Source organism: Rhineura floridana, chromosome 3 (genome assembly GCF_030035675.1).
Source record: "Rhineura floridana isolate rRhiFlo1 chromosome 3, rRhiFlo1.hap2, whole genome shotgun sequence".
In the NCBI taxonomy this organism is placed as follows: domain Eukaryota; kingdom Metazoa; phylum Chordata; class Lepidosauria; order Squamata; family Rhineuridae; genus Rhineura; species Rhineura floridana.
Window position 1 is genome coordinate 55011113 of NC_084482.1, and position 24900 is coordinate 55036012.

A 24900-nucleotide genomic window follows, 5' to 3' on the forward strand; every position below is an offset into this window, starting at 1 on the left:
AGCTTGTAATCTATAGCTAACTAGAATCCATACGTCTGGAATTTCCAGACAATGGCTTCTGTCCTGCCTATACCCTCTAGTGTGCAGTGTTTCCTGCCCACAAAGGGATGGATATACACATGAGATTCTAGTGACCTGAGCAGACTGGACTGGAAGAGGGCAAGTTACTTGTCAAAGGGTTGGTTCAGAATTTTGGGTAGCTTACTTCTGATGTAAAAAAAATTATCAATACCTGATAAGCACACAGTGAAAATTACAGCTGAGCCAAAATTTCTCAAAAGAAATTTTTCTGAGAAAAGTTCTGAGATTGTTCCTTTTTCTCAGCACCTGCTTAGAAAAAAGACAGCCACTTTGCAGAATGTTCTCCAAATGCTCTCCCATCATTATTTTTATGGCAGTCACCGTTTCTCACCCACAATACCCTGGAACAATGCTAGGTTTGAGGCACTGTGGAGTCTGCAAGATTGTGGCTAAGCTTCTGGCACAGTTGCTGCTATCATGTCATTGTGGCAGCAACAACAAAATTCTTAGGAGAAATAATCTGTGCAAGTGCAATTGCTAATGGTGAATCCTCCTCTGAAGAACAGCTGATGAATTTCTCCTCCTTTAGAGAAATTCTATAATGCCCCCCCAACTCCCAATTTCTCTGTCACGAATAGGGTGGAGAATTTTTGACACAGCATTGGCACACAGCTGAATTTAAAAGATCCCATGTTGCTTTAAACAAGTGAAATATAGTTACTTGAAATTTTGTGTATTTATTTCTTTATGTCCACACAGCTGCCTCCATTCATTAGCAGCGTCATGTACACCGTATGTTTAATCTGGGCCAATTCTGAATACTACAACATTCCGTCCCGGATCATTGTCATATTGCAGGAGATCTGTAACCTCTTCATTGAAATGGTACTGATCTGTGAAAATAAAGTTCTTGATTGGGGAGATTTTCTTTTCTTTTCTATATCATTTTCTTTCTTTTTTTCTGTTTCTTTTTGTTGTGGTGACCATAAACTATTAAATATAGATTCAGCCCTATTTATTCTGCAGATGCTGCAAAGGGTTAATTGTAAGAAGGAGTGAGAAAAGAAAATGAAATAGGGCCTAATTCAACATTGACAGGTTTGTCAGGGGGCCAAAGGGGTAGTGCTAAATTAGAGGTATGCCACCCTTGCCCACTTACTGTGCATTCTCCGTCTAGCTGACCTCAGAAACACATGCCCCCTCCCACTGAGAATGATTGCACCAAGACCAATCACCTTTGCGGCAGAAACTGTTACACTCAGAGCACTTATCCCCCCCCCTTGCTCCTATCTCGTGATTCAAGTCCTGATCCACTGAAGCCAGTAGGAAGTTTATGAATTACACCAGTGAGCTCAGGATTTCTAGCATTTCTATTTCAACAGTCAAAGGAGTAGCGAGGGCTGAGTCCCAACCCTTCTTGTCCTCCTTTTTGTATGCAGACAGCTTGACCTATCACTGGGCATATACATTAGGAGGCAGTAGAGGAGCAGAAATCAACAGTAGTAACTTGGGAAGCAGAGGAGTATTAGAGGGAGCTTTCCATTTAATGGTTCAGCTGGGTAGGATAAAGGCAAGCTACCTAATACACATCAAATCCTTATTATTTTTATCACTTTTTTAAAAAATTGTCAACATCAATGGAAGCAATGTTTCCTGCTCTAACAAGCATGAAACCACTTTTGGCTGCTAAATTATGGTCAAGATACAATTGCAAGGAGGGATTGATCCATGAATAAGCTGTCTTACGCTGCCAAACTGTTGCAAAGCTCTGATTCCAAAGTCTGGTTTAATGAGCCCTGTGTATCTAAGCATCATCTTTGACCACATTGTTTTCTATTTAGACGCGTAATTTTCTGAGTCCTGAGGAAGTGCTCAAAGGCTTACAAGGTGAAATCGAAGAGGTGCTGGGAGGGATCAAGCTGGGTATTTCCGTGATAGAGAAACTCTACAAGACTTATGATGTTTGCTGCACTGCTATGATGCCTATGTTTTTTAAGGTTGGTCACTAATATCAGCAGACTTTGATTCTCAGGAAAGTATTACTCAGAACTTCACAGTGCAGCACATTTCATTTCATTTATTCCATTTAATAACGGGGAAAGCTATTTTAAACACATCTACCCAATCACTGCTACTTCTAGATGAAATGATCCAATCTCAGAATTTCACTTGCAAAGAAATTCATATTAGGAAGTAATTTTCCTTGACATCACATTGGCTGGTGACAGGCAGTATAGGAAGCTGGCAGACCTTACACCAGGGTAAACTATGCCGGTACTTACCCCTATTCCAAACTGTGAGCCAGCCTGAGCCTGGCAGAGGACAAACAAGCCTTTAAAACAGTGTTTGATTTACAACATCCGTTTTACCAGTGTAAGATCTGTTGGGTTACCGGGTCACATGACTGAGCTGAAAGAGATTTGGAATAGGCATAAATCTCTCCTTCTCTTTCCTCCCAGAATGCCTCTTTTTGGGGATTTATGCTGGCACAAGTTCTGTTGGCTTAAATTCCACTGGCTGAGCAGCATAGCCCCAGCTGAGCCGGGTTGACAGAGTGACACTGATGTATTCCCAGCTCAGCTGGGATGAGGGAGTTACACCAGCATAGCCCTGGCTCAGCCTGGGCAGCCCAAGATCTGCCTGTTCTAAATTCTCTTATCCTGTCAGATCTTGGGTTTGGGTTGTTCTGTAAGTTATGGACTTCCATTCCTACAGTCTGTCGCTCCTTTGTTTATCTGATGCAACAATAAGGGGTGCTCACATGGCAGTAGGAGGTGTGGAGATTCAGTTGGAAGGAGATGGGAACTCATCCAGCCCTTTACTGGAGAATCCTAAACAGATTCCCCAGGCTGTCAGGAATTGGACGTATCACCATTATACATAACAGTAGGACTGCCAACTTTTCATTTCAAAAAGATCGCTTGGATTAATGAAAGAAGGATGGACATTTGGCCACCCTGCTTTATGTGTCTGACTCACATGAGTAGAATCATCATACTGAGGCTACAATTCTAACCCCACTTACCTGGGGTTCAATAGGACTTATCTTCTGAGTAAAGAGCCTAAGAATATTATCTTCCAGGCCCCTTCTTAGCCCTAGGACAGTGGTTCTCAATCTTTTCCTCCCATGGACCACATGAAAATTGCTGAAGGTCTTGGCGGACCACTTGATGGTTTTTTTTGCCTTTTCTTGCAATTGTAATGTGCCTTGCTAGATGCTATATGATGTTAATTGTATTTTTACAATCAGACCACAGACCACCTGAATGAAGCTTGTGGACCACTGGTGGTTCGTGGACCACAGTTTGGGAACCCTGCTCTAGAGCATGGAGCACTGACAGCTCTGCTTCATTGGAAACTGTCTTCTTCTTCCCCTCCCCGTTTAAGCTATATTCTTCAAATATATATATACTAAAATAACAATATTTGGGTACATAGGATGAATCTGTCAATTTCAGTTTCTCTCGGTTTCTCGTGTTTTCAGTCTTAACTTTGGTTCCCTTCATTTCTGCATATGTTTACATTTTTTTTAAAAAAAAGCCCACATTGTTGTGTGCATTTTTCCTAATATACACATTTTTGTATGCAATTTTGCCTTGTATATAAGTTTTGCAAGCAGTTTTCACCATCAAGAATTCTATGGTTAAACAAGCTATACTTTGTGGCTTAGAGTTATGTCCAAAGGCAGCCACTACTTATATGGAACTGCAACGGCATTCTCTTTTTTTCTTTTGCAGGAGAAAGAACCCCAGTACTGGGAGTTCCCTTCTACTCTGGTCTTTACTAGAATGAATTCATTTTTTCATAGACTGAAGACAATAGAGGTGAGAATTAAATCATCCAAAATATGAAATGGTCATAGCGATAGCTGCCCTGATGCTGAAAACTTCAGCAAGTGTGTGTGTGTGTATTTCCATCTTCCAGTAACATCCATCAAATGTGAGTCTTTATGAGTGACATTGCTGATGGCAGCAGTGGTGAAATCTAAGATTTAAGTTCAGTCCATTTTTATATTCACAAAATGGGATATTTAAAGGTGATAGCATTGGTCAAAATTATTTTTTGTCAACTTTGTTAAAAACATCAACGTAAATATTGAAGCCTCTTGTAAAAATGCCTTGGTTTTGCTGCTCATCAACTCTCTTTAAACCTTAAAGTTTAAGGAATATAAAGACAGCTGAACAAGAACAAAATCAAGGCATTTAAAATTTAACCAGGAGAGGCCTGCAGATAACTGTTTTTTATGTATGTATTTTTAAAGGAACTGTACATGACTGCAATTGAATTTCTCAAACTGGAGAAAATTGAATTGGGAGGTGTGAGAGGCAATATCCTTGGGAGCCTGGTGGTTCAAATTTATGAGGAGGTTCTCGAACATGTTAAGGTTTTTGCCGAATGTAAATATGATCCTTTAGATCCAGCAGATGAGGTTAGTAATTTCATTATAGAAAATGTATTCATATGTAGGTTGGGTAAATGATTTGCTTTATATAAGCCAGGAAATCCTAATGTGCACTAGTCACTATAGCAACAAATATATTCCCTTCAAGCTAAATTGACCTAGCTTATTTTCTGCCTGAGTACCCTACTTTAATTAACTTTTTAAAATCAACGTATGTGGTACATGGCTGTCCTAATTCATTTTGTTGTTGCTGTTACAAGCAATTCGATGAAGATTTTGCAGATTTCCAGATCAAAATTCAGGATCTGGATCGACGACTGGCCACCATTTTCTATCAAGGATTTGTTGACTGTTCCAGTTTTGAATCTGCTGTCAAGGTACATACATTCCTGTGGAGGGTTTGCATGCCGATGTGTATGTATAGATGCAAATTTAGAAATGATGACACTAATTTAAGTAGAAGCAGACTACGTCTCACCATAGCAGAAAAGACAGTGACCTGTGGGTCTGCTCAGGCTGCTGTCCAGCAGCTAACTGTTAATGGACCACTTCAAGGCCCCTACTCCCCCTTTGTAGGGTTTTTTATGTTTAAACTGGACTTGGACCAGATGGCCTTTCAAAAAGAGGACTGTATCAAATAGGACACCTAGCCACCCTACACATAAAGGTTGCACAAGAGCTGGAGATGGGCCTGTGGTGGTGGCACACCAGCACGAATGCCTGCCATGCCAGTAGGCAGGCTCCATTGCAGGGAGGTAACAGCAAATTCAGTTACAGCCATCATCACTACAAAAGCAAAAGTTCTGTCATTAGACTGGTCTCTGAGCACAGTCCGGCAGTCTTCCATTGCCAATTTCTCCCCAAAGGCTCAAACTACACACAAGGCTTGGTTGAACAAAGCTTTCATCTGCCAGTGTTTTGTTGTTCTTTAATGACAAGCAGCTGCAGAAAAAGCAGTTGTGAGCAGTATACCAGCAGGGGGTGTAGTCTCCATTTCTATTCATGTGGATATGGAAGATAATATTCATTGTTAGGTTAGGTTTATTCAGTTTCTACGTTCCTTCCCACTTAAAAAAAACCCCAAAGCAATTTACAGCCAAAGTAAAAAATATATAATAAAAATCACATAAACTTTATTAACACCGGTTTGACAGAGCAGCATCACATCATTGGTGCTGCCCAAATGTAAATAAGATTGGTTTGAAGAGAATGCTGTTACATCACGAATACACAGTGGCCCAGCATTTACAGATTAATTACGCCAAGTCCAAAATCATGGTCTGTGGGAAATACAGTAGAACTAAGTCCATCTGGATGCTAAATGGTCATCTCTTAGAACAGGTCAATGTCTTTAAATATCTTGGCATTTGCCTTAGTAATAGACTGTGGTCTCCCCACATAGAAAGCATCAAGCTCCAGACTTCTCGCTCCTGTAGCCAGTTAAAACATTTCTATTATTCCTGTGGTGGACAACTAGTTAGACCGATGATCAAGCTTTATGAGACCAAAATTCTCCCCAAAATTCTCTATGGAGCTGAGATATGGGGCCCCTTTGTTTGCCCCAGTTTTGAAGTCCTCCAAAACTCATTTTTGAAGCAGATCCTGGGACTCCCCAAAGGCACCCCCTCGGCGCATATTAGAGCCGAACTAGGTCTACCCTCTTTACTGGCCCGGATCGATCTCACATGTCTCCGATTTTGGAAAAAGATATCCCTGGCATCAGACTCTTCTTTAGTAAAACTTGGGAAGATCAATTGGAGAAAGGAGTCTGGGCTGCAAAATTTGTGGATTTAGCGCCTTGTTATGACCTCACCCGATCCAGCCTCACGAGCCTTAACCACCTAGAGCTTCGCAACAGAGTATTTGATTATAATGCGCAGCAAGACAGAGCCTCAATAGCTCTGTCTGCTTATTCTCCCTGGTTCCCGCATATTAAAACTAATCACGCTATGGCATCTTATCTTGATATCTTGACTCGTGCCCCACTTCGCAAAGCCTTTACGGAGCTGAGATTTCAAACAATGCCCTCAGCATTTATTAAAGGTAGATATGCTGGCACGCCACGAGCCGAGTGTTACTGCATTAATGGTTGTATGGTTCCGGAGGACCTTATCCATTATATGCTCTTTTGCCCTTTATATCATCACCCCAGGGAGAAGTTTATAGCTCCTCTCTTAAGCTCATTTGTAGGAACCTCTAGTGACCAATTAGTTATTAGTCTTCTGTTCGCGTCCCAAACTTATATAGTCATCTCAGTAGCAAACTTTGCCTTGGCGGCAAGAAAGATAAGGGCTGCTTTAGACAAACCTGCTTAATCTGCATGGTTCACAAACTTCATGCGATGATTTTAACCCCTTTTATGTATATATGTATTTTAGATTTTAACCTTGGTTGGTTTTGTATGTTTTGTATGTTCTTGTTACGTTGCAATGGCTTATGGCTATACGCAATAAAGAGATTACACCTTCTTTATTTGTTCAGGAACAAACACATACACAGAAAACTAGCAGCTTGGACTATATAAATAGAGTTAGCATACCAACAATCGCTAACCAGTTTGGAAGCCTGATCTGCCAAGACATCACCAACTTTGTTAGGGGTGGCAAATGGGGGAGAGGAGGGTAATTAAAGTAGACGCAGCATGTGATGGTAGAGACCAGCACTCTTATGGGTATGCAAATCATGCCCCAGCCTCAGTTGTCAGATCAATCATTTGATGAGCAGAGAGAGGAAAATAACTGCCACCCCCCTCCTCAGCTCATTTTCTTAGATCATAGATCAGCTGAGGAGGTGGGGGCTGTGTACCTGTGTGTGTCTTCTGTGTGCGTGCATGTGAGAGTGTGCATGCAAAAGTGGGTTGGCCACATCCCCCATTGGCATGCAGTCCCGGGCAGGTTGGCCAAGGCTGAATGTGGCCCTTGGCACAAAAAAGGGCTAGCCGTCCCTGACTCAACCAGTTCTAACTGGGTTAAGGAGAAAAACACACATCCACCCAAGGAGGAAAAGAAACTACTGTTACAATCCAGAGTTGCTCTTAAAAAGACTACAGGGGGAAGGGGCTGCATAAACCTTCCTTTCCTGCTGTTTTCAAGTAATTGAGTAAATTAATGCTCTTTTCTATCCTGCTTTTCTTCCTGAAGGCTCACAAAATGGTACACAACCTAAATAGAATCAGAATAAAGCAATATTATGTACAGAATGAAAAACAATTCAAACATCAAATTAAAAAGTCAGCAATATTAAACGTTTTGTCTGCTCAAAATTGCTCCCAACTGCGTTCCCTCCTCCAAAGCTCCAGAGGTCTCCATACCTTTTCTTCTGTAGGTGGAAATGCAGCTAGGGGAGGTAATATTGAGCAAAGGGGAAGAGAAAGGCTCAGGCAATCTCTTCCCTGTTTCTCTTCCTGCTCTTTATGCATTAAAAAAAAGCACACAGGCTGTTGAAGGAAGTAATCATGCCACATAGCTTGAGCCTGAGAGTGCAAGGTGATATGCTTACAAGATGAGCTTGCCTTGTACTCAGAAGTAATAAGTCCTGTTGAGTTCTATAAGGCTTAGTCCCTTAGTCTGTGTGTTTAGAATTGCAGGCTTCAGGGGCACCCATCTTTACACCTGAGTGCTCCCATCTAACATTTCCACAATTAGGCTCCCTTCTTCTTACAATGGCTTTCTGGTGACTGGCCTGGTCTGAGGTCACTTAAACCTTCTTGCCAAGAGCAAGTAGGCTAGATTAAATGTTCCTTACCCAGGCTCTCTAAGCAGGTGATAAGAAATGATTCTGTCACTTCAGCTGAGCCTGGAAACACCCTCATTTAGCTAAGATTTCTATCTTAATTTCCAATCAGATATTTTTTTTGTCTGAGTGGTATGCTCCAAGCAACTGTGGTTGATGCTTAATGTATCATGCTTAATGACAACCCTAGGGCCCACCCCATGACATCGCTAGGGCCTGCCCCTGAAATCTCTGGGTTTGGGATTTTTCTGACCTGGCAACTCTGTCACGCTGATGTCAAATTTGAATCAAACAGTTAGCTAATTAGAAAACAAGCCTTAATTTGAACAACCAATCAGAGAACATATTCCCAGAATTTCTGGTTTCAGTGAATAAAGAAAATATATTTATTTAATATATTTATTGCCAAAGATGCCTGGAATATTGCCATATTAAACAGACTTTTCATTGCGCAAGGCACTACAGATTATCACATATTTTATTAAAAATCCAAATCAAACTCCCCAGTGCATGTTCCATTCTGGTTTGTCACGACTAATATAAAATATCTAGAGACTGGTTATTTTTCTGTATGCTTAAAAGCCTTCCTTCATCTTCTGTTGATTATCTCTTAATGTTTTGCAACACGGATAACAGTAATTTGAGGAAAGCATTTCGAGAATTAAGCATGCTTAGTCTGAAGAAATGAAAAACAAATCTAGGTTTATTTTTATTTATTTTATTTATTTCGATTTCTATACGGCCCACAGCCAAAAGGCTCTCAGGGCGGTGCACAACATAGAGTAAAATACAATAAAATTACAAAGGTCAGTAAAAAGCATACATATTAAACAGTAAAACAGCCTGGTATAAATTGAAAGCTAAAAAATAAATTAAGTTAAAATGCCTGGGAGAATAAAAAGGTTTTAACCTGGCGCCGAAAAGATAAAAGTGTAGGCGCCAGACGTACCTCATCGGGGAGACTGTTCCATAGTTGCAGCTCGTGGCTAGACTGGAAAGAACTCAATGATGAGCCAAGGTTTGGACAACATGCTAAGCCAAACTTTGCCTTCGCTCAGCACAGCACAGCAGCAAAAAGGACCAGGGAGGAGCATAGCGGCTGCAGGGTCCTCTGCAGAAGTCCGCACATCTGTGCCTTTGTGCTAACCTATGGTTTAGTTTAAGATGACATCCAAATGATAAGACAATTTAAGATCAACAAATGATATACATAAGTTTCATGTTTACATTAGCTGTAATTTATATAAAATAAATAATCATAATGTTCCATAATATTCAATTTAACATATTATTGAGTAACTGCTAATAAAACTATGTTCTATAAATTGTGGGAGAACTCATAATAATCCTTCTATCCCAATAAGGTGAATATGAATTATATCCCTATCTATATGCATATGATGCTGTTTGGTATAAAGTGTAATTTGCCCAACGCTTTTCAAATTTCTGTTTTTTGGGGGTGCTTACTTTCATATAAATGCAGCATATTGGTTAATTTCAAATTAAACCAAATGCATTATGAGGTCACATACCCATTAAAACAAAACACAAAAATCATACAATTTCTAACATAAAATGAGATAAAATATGTAATATATTACCTAAACATTGGGGCTATTAATTATAATTTTTTAATCTATTCCTTATATGCAGTCTCCCTAGTTAGCCTCCACTTGGCAGCTATAGTTATTTTTGCTGCTTTTAGGAGACTTCCTACCAATTCTCCATGCTCTGATCTTATAACTTCCCAGGTCATTATTTTCTGAAAGGGAAAGATTCATTAGCAGCCAAGAGCAGAGCTTGGAAAAGTTACTTTTTTGAACTACAACTCCAATCAGCCCAATCCAGTGGTCATGCTGGCTGGGGCTGATGGGAGTTGTAGTTCAAAAAAGTAACTTTTCCAAGCTCTGGCCAAGAGATATGAGCAATTAACAGTAGTAGAATCTCAATAGCTTTCATGTTGAAGATGGTACCATGGAGACAACGTTACCTGTGGTGTGCACATTCATTCCACTATTGTGTCTGTTTACCTATTTTGTAGGTTCTTGTACTGCTTCAAAAAATTGCAAAACCTCTTTGACCAGAAAAGAACAGAGTGGAACAAAAGGAATGAATGTGTATGCTTATGTTGATGGCTCTTGCATAACGCCATTCATTTTCTTCATAGCAGTTGTCCAGCCTTAATAGTGCAGTTGCCTAATTGCAATGTAATGCCAAGCATCCCAGATTGTCACTGAAGACAATCCAGGGTGTCCTGGTGAGTGGAGGTTAGGCAGGTAGTGACCAGAGAGAAGACTTTTTCTGTGGTGGTGCCCTGGTTATTGAGCTCTCTCCAAAAGGAGATTCACCTGGTACCTTTGCTGTCAACATTTCAGATACCAGATAAAATCAATTTTGTTCACTCAAGATTTTGGTACATAACTTAATTTGATTTCTTGCTTTGGTTTTTTAAAAAAATACTGTTTTCATTGCCACTTTCTGAATACTGCTCTAATTTTCTGTCCTTGTATACAATTGTGTTTAATGTGTTTGATATTTAATGATTGCTCTTATGATGAGTTATTGATGTTTTGTTTAAATACCAGTAGATGGTGTGTTAAATTAATGGATGTATGTTAGGAATCATATGACCAGGGTAACAATGGGTTTGTCATAGCCAATTCTCAAGTATATCAAGGGCACCTTCCATTCTGGACAGCAATGCATGCAGTGGTGGTCACTGCACACATCAGTATAACAAAGCTGTTGTGGCTGTTTGCAAATATTAAATTAAACACTATAACAGGGGGAACTTATTGTATAACTCGCCAGGAGGAACAGAAGCTGATATTACCTGTTCAGTTTGATACAGAGGAGTTTTTACTGGGATTGGTATGTGAGTAAATGTGGATCACTCCCCCTTATAGCAGGCTTGGGTGGTGAGTGCCAACAGGGTGGAATCACTTGGAAACACGAGGGAGGTAACAGCATGTCTTGGGAGAACCCCAAGGTTTTCAAAATTTAAGAAAACCTTTTTTAAAAACCTAAGGCAGACCAAAAGAGCAACAACAGCGTGAAGGAAGACCGAGCACTCTCAGTATGCCATGTTGAGTGTCATCTGGAAAAGAAAACCAGAAAACTGGGGAGGGAGGGGAATGGAATGGAGTATTTTGAAGGAGGATGTGATTGTCTGGCTAGAACCCTGAACAGGAGCACTCTCTTAGGAGGAAAGTTTACAGTGCAACATTTAATTATAGGTCAACTTCTGATCATTCAGAATGGTTTTAAAAATGAAAGCTCAGAAACATTCTCTGTAGAAGGTGTCAATTTTAAAAACTGAAGGGTTTTTTTATGATTTTTGTTCTCTAGCAAATCCATATGTTTGCATCCCTGTTGGAGCGACCATTGATAAAGGCAGATGTAGCGCCCCACTATGCAACAATTCTGGAGATGTTCAATGTTGAATTGGACAATGCAAAGATTTTGTATGATGCCCAAATATCTGCCACTAAAACAGGAGATGGTGTGCCTCCCCTTAGCAAAAACATGCCCCCTGTTGCCGGGCAACTGAAGTGGGCTTTGGAACTCCAGGAAAGATTACAGATTCCAAGGAAAGACTTGCATGCCATTGATCATCCGTAAGTAACAAATGATTTATAACTTGCATTACAGAATATCCAGTTACCCACACAGCTTTTCCTAGGGTAATAGTAAAAGTTGCAAGGCAGCTTTGTTTGCAATGTTAAATACTCCTCTCCATCTGACATTGAAGCTTTTCTTTCCTCTCTGCAGTGTTATGGTCAGTTCTGAGGCCAAGCTGATATACGCAAAGTATGATGAAATGATACGTTTGCTGCAAGGTTACCGTGATAGAATTTATGAAGAGTGGATCAGCCGGGTTGATAGAGATTGTCAGTTCAACCTAGAGCAGCCACTGATCCAGAGAGATCCAGAGTCTACACTTATTAGAGTGAATTTCAGCAAAGAGGTGTGCGAATAGTATAATAGCATACTAGCATGTGGCCTCTGTCTGCTTCCAGACAGGTCACCATTAACTCTACCCAATCATTGCTCTTCTGTTGTACACTACAAGTATAACTGCAGTTGACACTATTGGGAGTAGTGCACTTTGTCTATGTGTACGGTCTGCTGTATTCTGTCCACACCAGTGTGTGTGGAGGTGTAGATAAAGCCATTTGAAGCTCAGCACACACTCACGTTAATCCTTGTGGTGGGTGCCATTGAATGACCCTCAATTAATTTTTAATCAGTTTTTAAATTCTTGATAAATGCTTTTCCAGCTAGATTTTTATGGAAGATATAGTGCTATAACACGATACTATAATTTTCATTTATTATGGTGCCATAGTGGTATATAACACTTTACTGCAATAATGCTATAGTAATATATTTTCATACTTCTGTATGTCTCTATTTTTAAAAAAGCCTGAACATTGTTTTAGTGATGATTAAAAGACTGATTTTAAAAAGCAACAGCAGTGTCATAAAAGGGTGCCCACCACAAATGTTATAATGGATGTGTGCTGAAAATGTTGACCCAGTGTGCGGCAGCTGTGAAAAAGGCAAATTCCATGCTAGCGATAATTAGGAAAGGTATTGAAAATAAAACAGCTGATATCATAATGCCATTGTATAAATCTATGGTGCGGCCGCATTTGGAATACTGTGTACAGTTCTGGTCGCCTCATCTCAAAAAGGATATTATAGAGTTGGAAAAGGTTCAGAAGAGGGCAACCAGAATGATCAAGGGGATGGAGCGACTCCCTTACGAGGAAAGGTTGCAGCATTTGGGGCTTTTTAGTTTAGAGAAAAGGCGGGTCAGAGGAGACATGATAGAAGTGTATAAAATGATGCATGGCATTGAGAAAGTGGATAGAGAAAAGTTCTTCTCCCTCTCTCATAATACTAGAACTCGTGGACATTCAAAGAAGCTGAATGTTGGAAGATTCAGGACAGACAAAAGGAAGTACTTCTTTACTCAGCGCATAGTTAAACTATGGAATTTGCTCCCACAAGATGCAGTAATGGCCACCAGCTTGGACGGCTTTAAAAGAAGATTAGACAAATTCATGGAGGACAGGGCTATCAATGGCTACTAGCCATGATGGCTGTGCTCTGCCACCCTAGTCAGAGGCAGCATGCTTCTGAAAACCAGTTGCCGGAAGCCTCAGGAGGGGAGAGTGTTCTTGCACTTGGGTCCTGCTTGCGGGCTTCCCCCAGGCACCTGGTTGGCCACTGTGAGAACAGGATGCTGGACTAGATGGACCACTGGCCTGATCCAGCAGGCTCTTCTTATGTTCTTATGCTTAGCTGTGTTAGATCTACTTTCCTGATAGGTCCATTTTCCTTGAATAGCCTATGTTAAAACCCCACCCCTTCAAAAAGAGAGAAGGTGAGCATTGAAGGCAACCCCTCCTGTGGAGATTGTACCACTCTTCCATTCTTTCTGTTATCTTTGAAAAGACAGAAGAACCAAAGAGCTGGTTTTGACCTATAAACCCCTCTGTGGCTCAGGACCCCAGTACCTCAAGGACCATCTCTCCCCACATGAACCATCCTGTACCCTGTGTTTGTCATCTGAGGCCCTTCTCCATGTGCCCCCTCTGAGGGAGGTATGGAGGGTGGTGACCCAAAAACAGGTCCTCTCAGTGGTGGCTCCGTTTGTGGAATGCTATCCCCAGAGAGGCATGCCTGATGCTATCATCTGTTTTTAAATAGTAGGCAAAAACATTTTTATTCACCCAGGCTTTTGGACCTTAATTGGGAAGGTAAAGTATGTTTGTAGCTTCTGCTTGTGCTCATCTTTTTAGTGGGGTGGATTGTTTTGGAGATGCCCTTATATATTGTTTTATACAAACATTAATTTCCATGGAGAGAGAAGCTGTATGGTAGAGGGAGAATTCTGCACTTCACACTAAAACATTCCATTTGCTTTTGAAATAGGATCCCACCTTCTCTTTCCACATGCTTGGGGCAGTTCTGTGTTTAAACACACAGAACAGCTACTTTCATGTCTAATTTGGCTCTGATACATGCTTAGCGAGAAGCATGTTCCTCTCTCTGAAAAGAGGACTACTCACCTTTTAGAGCCGGGTTGCTGGGTCAGTGAGGGCCTATATATTACTATGCTTATTATTATGATAGCTGACGTGAAGTTCCAATGGTCATACACTCCCCTTTATATCCCAACTGCCTGGTCTGTATCCATAAGATCCAGGTTTGTTTGTTTTTCAGTTTATGGAAGGGCATTTGTTTCTCCCTCCTGTGTCATGTAGCTTGTGGCAGTTCTCCGTGAAGTCAAGTACCTGAACTTTCAGCAGCAAAAGGAAATTCCAGACAGTGCTGGAGGCCTCTTTTCTCAGAATGAAACGTTCCGCAAGTTTGTGGACAACTTAGATCTCATAGTTGGCTGGTACAATAAGGTATTTATCAGGGAAATAATAAGTAGCAATTTATATATTTCTTACATTTATATCCTGTATTTTTCTCCAAGAAGCTCAGGGCAGACTACATAATTCTCTCCCCCCCCCCCACCGTTATCCTCATAGCAACCCTGTGAAGCAGGTTAGGCTGAGAGGTAGTAACTGGCCCCAGATCACACAGTAATCTTCCTAGTTCTAGTCCTAATCCAACAGCCTAACCATTGCACCAAGTAATAGTGATGGAGCATAATGTGAAATCCATGTACAATACAGTTAACATTCTACTAAACTTAAAGGAGTAATCTAGAACAAGACAGTTTGAGACTTTGAGACTTAGCAAACCAGCCCTGCAACTCCCAGGTCCCCTACCCAGTCTAACCCTAATGTACAGTCACTGAGCCCAGCAGAAACTCCCTTCTCAAGTGTTCAGGCCCCGCTAAGTGTCTAGGATAGAGTCAGTGCTAGCTCCACATTTTGGAGATTTTGCAGACCTACGGATCTCTTATCAGTGGGTCCTCTACTGAGATGTGGGCTCTTGACAGATGCCCAGCCATACTGACCCTTGCCACTGGCCCTGAATTGCCATGGATGTGGTTGAAATGAGAGGTGTAACAGTCAAGGCAGCAATATCTATCTCTAGCTCCAACAAAACAATCTATGCATCCCACAATTAGCTGCTTGCTTTTAGATCAAGCGGACAATTTTGTCAGTAGAACTTCCACTAGTCAAGGGCGAGCTGGAAGAAATTGATGTTGGCCTACAAAAAGCTGAGACCAGTCTGTTCTGGAGCAATGAAGGTACAAAACTCTGTCATTTGTTATAAACAGTAGTCTATTCCCCCATCCCCTCTTTTAGTGCAGTAGTCTAGTGAATAAAGTTGGAGCCCATCTGTCCTCATACAAAATGGCCACCAGCATGCACCTCTTAAAGCAGAGCTGGGGAACCTCTGGCTCTCCCACATCTGGGAAGTGGGTGTATGGCTAGTTCGCACTTGTCCTGAAAGAAGAAGCCCAGAATCTGGGGTATTCCTGGATCCAGCACTGTCTCTTCAGGCACAGGTGGACTCATGACCTCAGGAGTCAGCTCCAGCTTATGTAGAATTTCTGGATCAGAATAGCTTTGACTTGGATTTGTAGTCTCATGTTTGGATTACTGCATTGTGCTGTCCTCCAAGATGGAGATTGCAGCTTGTGCAGAGTGCTTGTGGCATCTATACTGGGTGTCTATAAGCTACTGGGCCCAATTTAAGGTTTTAGTATTGGTATTTAAAGACATTGACTGCCTGAGACGCAGCTCTATGTTGAAGCACCTGCCACCATTCCACCCATCCTGGACCCTGTACTTTACCAAGGGGAACTCTTCTTGTCATCCTTTTGGCAGGCTTGGCTTGCTAGATAGCAGTGCAAGAGAGAGCCTTCTCAGTTGTGCCCACCCCTTGCCCCCCAACTGTAGGATGCTCCTTCCCCTGGAACTTTGGATAGGGGACACTCTTGGAATTCCGCCAACAAGTAAAAACAATCTTATTCTCCCCAAACATTTGGAGTAAATCAGTAAGGTCACCCATTGTTTTTAGTATTCTCATGCTGCTGTTCCTAACTATTAGTTTAATTAATTGATTGTTGTGAACACTGGTATGCGTTTGAGGTGTTTGTTGTATTTTATATACTGTTGAAAACCACCCTGGGATCACTATGATGGAGATGGAGGCCAGTCTACGCATTTTAGAAATAAATAAATAAATGTCTCCCTGGGAATATGTAGTTGAAGAAAAAGGTAAGATGTGACATTGTGTTTGCCTTTCACAACATCTTACTGCACTCCTTCAATAGCTGCTGCTTGCAGGGAGCAGGGACCCATTTCAACTCCAGCTATCATCTTACTGAAGAGATATAGTGGAGAGAAGTGGTTGGACAGTACGCCACACCTTCGCATAACGTGTAATCAAAAGAGGTACCATTCAGAATGTTACTATCTCAGTCTGTTGCCCCGTTCAGTGCCAATGTGTAGAAGGGTAGGATGTTGATGTCTCAGCTAACATTTGTGGAGATCCTTGAAAGATAAGGAGGCTGGATGCTAAAGTGAAAGGGAAGCCTGTGGAGTCTGCTGCTAATTGTTTTGTGTTTTTCCCATCACCGCAACCTGGCTAGATGTTATGGACTACATTCAAGAGATGCGAAACGTCTTGTATGATTTAGAAACAAGAATTCAGAAAACAAAATTAAATGTAGAGAACATTGGGCAGCTTATGCAGGTGAGTAACATGTGAGAACTGGTTTAAAAAGACAGGCCTTCTTGGTATAACTGTAGTTTTGCTCTGCCGTAGGTGAGTTATTTTTTTCCAAAGCTGCAGTAAAAAGATTTCCATATATCTGGTGGTTCTTACAGGAATGGTCAGCTAGCCCTTTGTTTGAAAGGAAAGACAATAAGGAGACAGCACTCCTTGACTTGGATGGAAAACAAACAAACATAAATAAACGCTATGCAGCAATCAAAGATGCTGGGCAGAAGATCCAGGCTATGGTTGAGGTGAGAGAGAGAGAGAGAGAGAGAGTTCATAGTAGTTAGAACAACAGGCAATTCTATGAAGTGCTTATAAATGGCAAAGCTTTTTCATATAAGTTGGTTCCAGACAGGGGCTTTATATCACAAATAGAAATTTGGTCATTCAGATCCAGCTTTTGTGTGTGTGATATTGTCAAGTTAGGTTTCACACATTTTCATTTTTTCATTTATGGATATTTGGTTTGTTATGTTTGAATGCCACCTTTCCTCCAGGGGCTCAATGTGGCATACATGTTTCTCTCCCTCCCCATTTTATTCTCACAACAACCCTATGAGGCAGATTAGGCTGAGAGACAGTGACTGGCCCAAGGTCACCCAGTGAGCTTCATAGATAAGTTAGGATTAGAAGCCTGGTCTCCCCAAATCCTAGTGTGACACTCTAACCACTACACTATGCTGGCCCTTTTTATTATTCTACCATTTGCTGTCCACACCAGTGAGCAGGTATTGATGGAATGATGTGTTCAGGGGTGGGTTTTTTGGTCCCCCCCCTCAATCACGCCTCCCCCACCCTCTGCCCTCCTCTACCTTTTCCTGTTCTGTGCATGCATGCAGGTATTTTAAAAAAAACACCAGCCCTTATTTATCATGTTTGACAAAGGGCAGGTTTCTGCCTTTGGGAGTTGTTTGATTTGACAGGGGAGGGGAGGAGTTGGCAATATACAATGCTTTTTTAGAAATAAAAGCAAAAGAAAATGATTTCCTATAGGAAACTTCACTAAAATTGCAAAGTAAATCAGACATATTTAAAGTGACCATCTGAACTATATCAACTGTCTTGCTTCCTCCCTGCTAAAACAAGATCAGCACCGCACATGTCTTCTTTCTATTATTTAGGCTGATTGCAGGTGTTGCCCCCACTCACCAGATGCTCAGAGGCACATGTTACCAAATTCTTCCAAGCTACACAGCAAGTGGATTGGACTGTGAAAGACCAAACCAAATGGTGTTTGCATTTTGACCAATTTGTAGGGCAGTACAATATCTCAGAGAGGAGGTCAGGTCTCCTGTTCCCCTGGTGCATTCACTATAGCTGCCCAATTTCCCTGCTTTTTAAAGTTTGATAGAAAGATCTATGTTTTCAGAGATGATATTCAGCTTTTATGACCATTAAAGGATTTATCATTGGCAGAAGAAAACTCACTAATCCTGCTGCACTGCATATCATAAGTAATTGTTTTTTCTGTTTACAGGAAAATGCGGAATTGTTCAAGGCAGACAAGACAACAAGAATGTGGTCTAATTACGTAGAATTCATAGATGACATGATTTTAGATGGCTACTTCAAGTTTATCCGCAAATCATTGCAGTTTCTGCTCAGCAACATGTCTGCTGATGTACGTTGGTGAGGTTTCGGGGGGGAGGGTATTTATTTATTTTCTGAAACACCAATGTGTCAATGGGCATAGTGTCACATGCCAAAGCTTTATCACTCTCTTGTGGTTACTTCATTTCAAAATGAAATAAATCCAAACTCCATGACCACAAAACTGAGATTCCATATTTAATCAGAATAAATTAAGCAAGAGGTGTATCTACAAACATTTTTTCTTATTGAGGCCAATTTACTCTGATTTTTGTACATTCATAATTTTTACAGAGGATTTGGTGGTAGGAGGGATGCAAAATATATTGGAAGAAATGGTTATATAATTTTAGACGAATTCCCCTCCATCCAGAAATATTCTGGTGTCTGAGCATGCCTGTATGTTTTCTAATATGTGGATGCTGTTGTTTGTATTAATGGACTTTCAGTCAATGAAAGCTCTATTTTTGTACAGATTTGCAAACAGTATAGGCTAGAGGCTGTGGCAATAAATCTAGGCCTGTGTGAAGGCAGGGAGCTGATGGAGTGGGAGCAAAGAGTACTCTGAACGTAAGGGTGGAGACTGACCAATAAAGAATGCACTGGTGTGTTTTAGGCTAATGTAGCCCCTTTATTTGAAGTACGCATGGAGTTGTATAAAGATGATTTAAGGTACCATCCATCGCTGGAAGTGGGAGCAGTGGAAGGTTTTTTAGAACTGGTGGAAAACCTGATGAATGATATCTATGATACAGCTAAACTCATACCACGACTGGCAAAACGAAAGCTCAGCTACAAGGTTAGTCCTGATCCAACGAACATTTTCTCTTAATGATGGGTGTAGAGCGCTGAATGTAACCCATTGGCTTGGTTTCCATCTTTAAGCACTTCTCTGAACAGTTGATCTCATTTGCATGTCACTTTCAGGCCTCCAGATGTTGATGGTCTACAACTCCCACCATTCTTAACCATTGGTCATGTTAGCTGAGGCCGATGGGAGTTGTACTTCAACAACATCTTGAGGGCACCAGGTTCCCCACCACTGTTAAGCTCAACTGTGGTTTAAAAATGAATGTGCAGCATGCTTGTACACAGGGCTGAAATGGCAGTTGCTTTGCTTCTCCCGTGTGCCTGTTGCTGCCACACTGCTGGAAGCTAAGCCAGGGGTTTGCTTAGTGTTATGTCTGAACTCAGGCTTGGGTTTGCTTCCCCCAAACACACCATGAGCAGTAAGCCAAGAATAAACCTTGGTTGCAGTGTGTGGTTTGTTTGTAGAGAAACAAACCATGAGCCTAGTTAAGATTAACTATGGTTAAAAGGGACATTTGAACCAGGCCAATGTTTGTACATAGGGTAAGTGGTTAACACATACTTCATAAGGAACTATTGATCATTGCCTTCAGGGCCCATTTTATGGGTCTCTGCACAGTTTTTATCATTTTGGTCACAAGGGAATTCCTGCAAACCTCTCTTGTGATTTATTTATTTATTTATTAGATTTATATCCCTTCCTTCCTCCCAGTAGGAGCCCAGGGTGATGAAAATGAAACATAGAAGCATATGTTTCCGTGTCTATATTCTGAGAATTCTTGGCTGCCCCCATATTCTTGCCATGCACAACTCTGACTTCTAAGTAGACATGTGCAGAAATTCTTTCCATTTTATAATTCTTGTTACTGAAGATCCAAACTGACATTATGGTGAAAGAAGGAAGCAATTCTCAGTAAATAGGAAATAAACAACTGCCATCTTTGTAAGCATGCTTCAGTAGCTTGCTCAGCTTCCATATTTGACTATAGTTAAATCTTTTCTCCCTGTATTCTCTTTAATGAATATAAGAATTAGGGATGGGGGAGAAATTCAATTCAATTCGCATTTAAACCAAATTTATCAAATCCGCACTTTCCAAAACGATATGGGAACTGAAACACAAGCCATCCTTCAAAATCTGCACTTATCTGAATTTTGTGATACAATTCTCCAACCAAGCAATGTTTATAAAAATGCATATACTAGGGGAAAGAGTACACAAATTCCTTGCAAAAAATGTGTACATTAGTCAAAACTGCATACGAAAATATATTTATTAAGAGAAATCCACACTAAAATGCTTAAGAACTTTCATGAGGACTTTTTTTAAAAAATTGCAAATTGCTGCAGAAATGTGGAGAACAGAATTTAATATTAGAAAAATAGGAAACTGAGAGAACTGAAAGGGACAGATTCTTCCCTCCCTAATAAGAATGCAATCTGATTACATACCCCCTGAGCGGGGTATTAGCAGTTGTTACCCATGTATTTCAATTTGGGTTGCAGTCACTAGGACTATTTTTTTTAATTCAGAATCCTAGGATTCTGGGCAAGCCAGCAAATTTTGTCCTAGAAAGTATTGATGGATTGCAAAGTGTGATTTCGGCCATGCAGAGTTCCAGATTGCCTATAAATGTCACAGGGAATATTGGTCAGTTAATGTTTATGTTAACTTTTGAGTGCTGCTAACTGAAGTTAGCTTTTGGCATGAGGATGTTGTTTGTTTGGCATCTGGTAAAAATAATAAAAGCCCTACTGGATCAGACCACAGGCCAATCTTGTCCAGCTTCCTGTTTCCCCGAGTGGCCAAAGAGATGCCAATGGGAAGCCCACATGCTCCAGTTGTTTGTGCTTCCTAACACCAATAAGATCTCCTGATGCTTTCAGGCTGACCTAGAAGACATGGGAGAGTTGATAGAGATGCGAGAGGAGGTGTCAAACATTGTGGTCAATGCCATGAAACAAGGTGAAGAATATGAAGATTCCTTTGAGAAATACTCATACCTTTGGATGGATGATCCACACGAGTTCATGCAGCGCTTCCTCACTTTTGGCCGAGCACTAACTTCTGAAGAGCTAGAGTCCCATGCAGAGGAATACTTGCCTCACGTCGCTCCCACTCTAGAGCAATTTCAGCTACAGGTGAGTTTTGGAGTATGTGTACATCTTTTTCATCCAAACAATGGATGGGGGAGGTCCATGCCAGTCCTTCGTGTCACAATTCTCAGTTTGGCTAAATCTTGCATTACAACTTTCTGGAACACCACCACCACCCCGCTCAGTGCCACCTATTCAGTCTTTGTAACCCCAAAATAGCCACATCATCTCTCATGCAAGTGTGTAACATTACAACATCCTTATTGCTTCCACCACCTCTTCTTTTTCCTTCTCCCTCAATCCAGTCTCCTTCTTTCCTCAGTGATGCCCCGTGCTCCATCCTTAGGGCATTTTCACACTAAATATGGGAATAAATTCCTTGCATCATCAGCCTGCAAAACTGGCATTGGCAAGAACACATATGGTTTCTCTTTTGCCTTCTCCCACACTTTTTAACAACTGTCTCACATACAGCACAAATAATGCAGGAGAAGCTCAAAGGAGTTCTTAGTGCCTTGAGTAGCATGGGGGGGGGGCAGGAGAAAGTTAGATGGTTTCACTGCAAAGTAGCCCAGACGCCATTATGTCTGTTGAAAAGAAGCAGAAATGGTTCTAGGACCATCCAAAAAGTGGGAGGGCATCTTTGAGCTTTGAATCTGTTTTGTATTCTGGTTCAGATTTTTGTGGTTTTATGATTGATATCTTAACTGTTTGAATTGTGTGTTGCAGTTTTTAATTATGTGATGTACTTATGTAAACAGCTTTGAGCTCACAGTGAGGAAAAGCAGTATACAAACACATTAAATTATAACATTAATTGTGTGAAAATGGTTTTATTCCATTCACAACCCTGTAATTCCCTCTTCATCCAATATGGAAAGTCTTCATTCATTAGGGGATTGTGAGTTACCACCCGCAGAGCAAAGCACATTAGCATCCTCCTATCAGAGATGGACACAGCACTCTGAACCCAACAGTTCAGACAGACAAGTGGATTTTTCTCTTACTTAGGGCAATGTAGCACACAACCAGATGTGAGTGTTGTGTGTGCCTAGAAAAGGCAGATTTCTTTGTTTGGTCATCTCCATTGCTACAGTGGGAAACCAAGTGTGCACATTTCATAGCCCACAGTGGTCCCATCATGATTTCTGTTTTCTCCCTCAATAGAGGAGTTTATCCTGAGATGTTTGTCCACCTTAAAATGGGCAGGAAATCTTCCTAGCTCTTCCTCATAATGACGTGCATATAGAAATTCTATGTCGCTATCTATTCCACCCTGTCATCCCATGGTACTTCTAGATTGACACATATGAGAAGCTGTATGAAGAAGTGTCCAAGTTTGATAATACCAAAGTGTTCAATGGCTGGCTGCAAAGTGACTGTCGGCCCTTCAAGCAAGCACTCCTGAATACTATCAAACGCTGGAGCCTAATGTTCAAACAGCACCTTATCAACCATGTGACCACCAGGTAGGATGGGGAATTGTTTTGACAATTTCCAAACATTCCATTACTATAACCTCTCCCTTCGTGTGTCCCCCAACACATACATGGATTGGTAATCAGCCACAATGAACCAATGCTTAATATACAAACCTTCTATGAATCACCACTTGTAGTTGGCTATAAGAACACAACAAAGAATGAATGAAGACCCTTCTGGATAAACTAAATGTCTATCTAGCCCAGCATCCTGTTCTCACAGGGGTCATCCAGATGCCTCTGGGAAGCCTACAAGCAGGACATGAGGGCAATAGCCTTCTCCTGCTGTTGTTTCTCAGTAGCTGGTATTTAGAGATGCTGCTTCTCATCCTAGAGGAGGTAAAGTAATAAAACAAAAACAAAAATATTTATATCCAAGCAACATAAGAAGCTGTAAGAAACATGGGTTTTATGCAACATGGTCCTCTGTTATCTGTGCTATCACAGCTGTTCTTGTAACTTAAGGTTGAACTCCACAGCACACCTCGCTGGGTGAGTATAAGTTCCATTGAACATGGCAGAGCTAGACTGTTGCAGACCTCTTTGTATCAAGAAAGAAAATGTCATATCCCAGAGCTGAACTATCTGGCCTCATGGGGATTCCAGTTGGGACAATTTTCATTTTAGAATTAGCTTTTCAGACATAGGTCAAATTTCAGCAATTCATTGAATTGGTGGGATCAGTTCGAACACTTTCCTCTCTACAGCCATATGCTCCAGAATGAAAAGCTAGAGGTCAAGACAAATGGCAAGAGGAAAAGATGGTAAACAATTGGAAAGTGTTGCTGGAATTAAAATTATAAAGTGTATTTAATTTAATTTGGTGCTTCAGTGGATATAGTGTGTTTGGTTTGTACATGGAAGGCCTAGGTTCAACTCTCTGTTGACAAATCTCACTCACATAGGCAATCCATTTTTTCTGTATCATCTACTGCACAAATAAGAAAAGAACATATTGTAAACCATTCAGAATCCCTTGGGATACGGAGGTCCAGAAATTAAAATACTAACAGAAATATTTCCATCTACGGTACGTAAGAAACTGTAAGAGACATGGAATTTATGCAGCTCTGTCACCTGTGTTGTCATAACTATCACTGTAACTTAAGGTTGAACTCTGCTGCACACTTAGGTGGGTGGGTGTAAGCCCCATTGAACATTGCAGGGCTAGACTGTTGTGAGCTAGTTCCACTATGTTAAATGAGAGAATGATGATGATGATGATTTGATGACCCAGGGTGTCCAGGGACTTCTGGAACTGCCACAGTGAAGAAGTGCTCAATCAGCACTGTTTGTCTTGCCCCCATTGAGATAACAGGGTCGGTCTCCGCTGTTTTTCAGAAGCATGGGCATCAATAGAGGTTTTCCCTGTTATACGGATTAGAGTATAGGGATGACTTTCCCTCCAGGCCTCTCCTTTTCTGCCTGTATAAAAGATACTCTACAGTGTCATTGTTTTTAATTAACAAATAATTTGTTTAGCTGAGTTTATTCCTCAGTTGTTGGATCCTCCAACACTAGGAGAGCATTTCTTTCCCACCCACCACTCCCTCCCAGCTAGTAGCAATTCCAAAAACTTATGGGAAATCTGCCTCCTCAAAGTAATTGGAGGGATTTACCCCCTTCCTTTTATTACAGATAAATCCAATGTGTTCTCTCTCTCTCTCTCTCTCTTACTATTGAAGTAGGCCAGGTTATCTCAACTGGAACTTATTCTTTCCTTTGCAGTCTTCAGGATCTTGCCACTTTCATGAAAGAAGTCAGTGCAGGCTTGACTAAACCTGTGAAGGAAGGTGACTATGATGGGCTTGTGGCAGTGATGGGACACTTGATGAGGGTCAAAGATAGACAAGTAGCTACTGACAATATGTTTGAGCCCCTAAAGCAAACAATTGAGTTGCTTAAGCTATATGGAGAAGAAATGCCTGAAGAGATCCATATGCAGTTGCATGTAAGTATTAATTCCCTTTCACTGAAGATATCTTTGGATAGTGGTCATTTTAAATGTTGCTGATTTATAGTGTAACTCAGGAGTCACCAGCCTGGTACCCACAAAGGCCTTCAGGG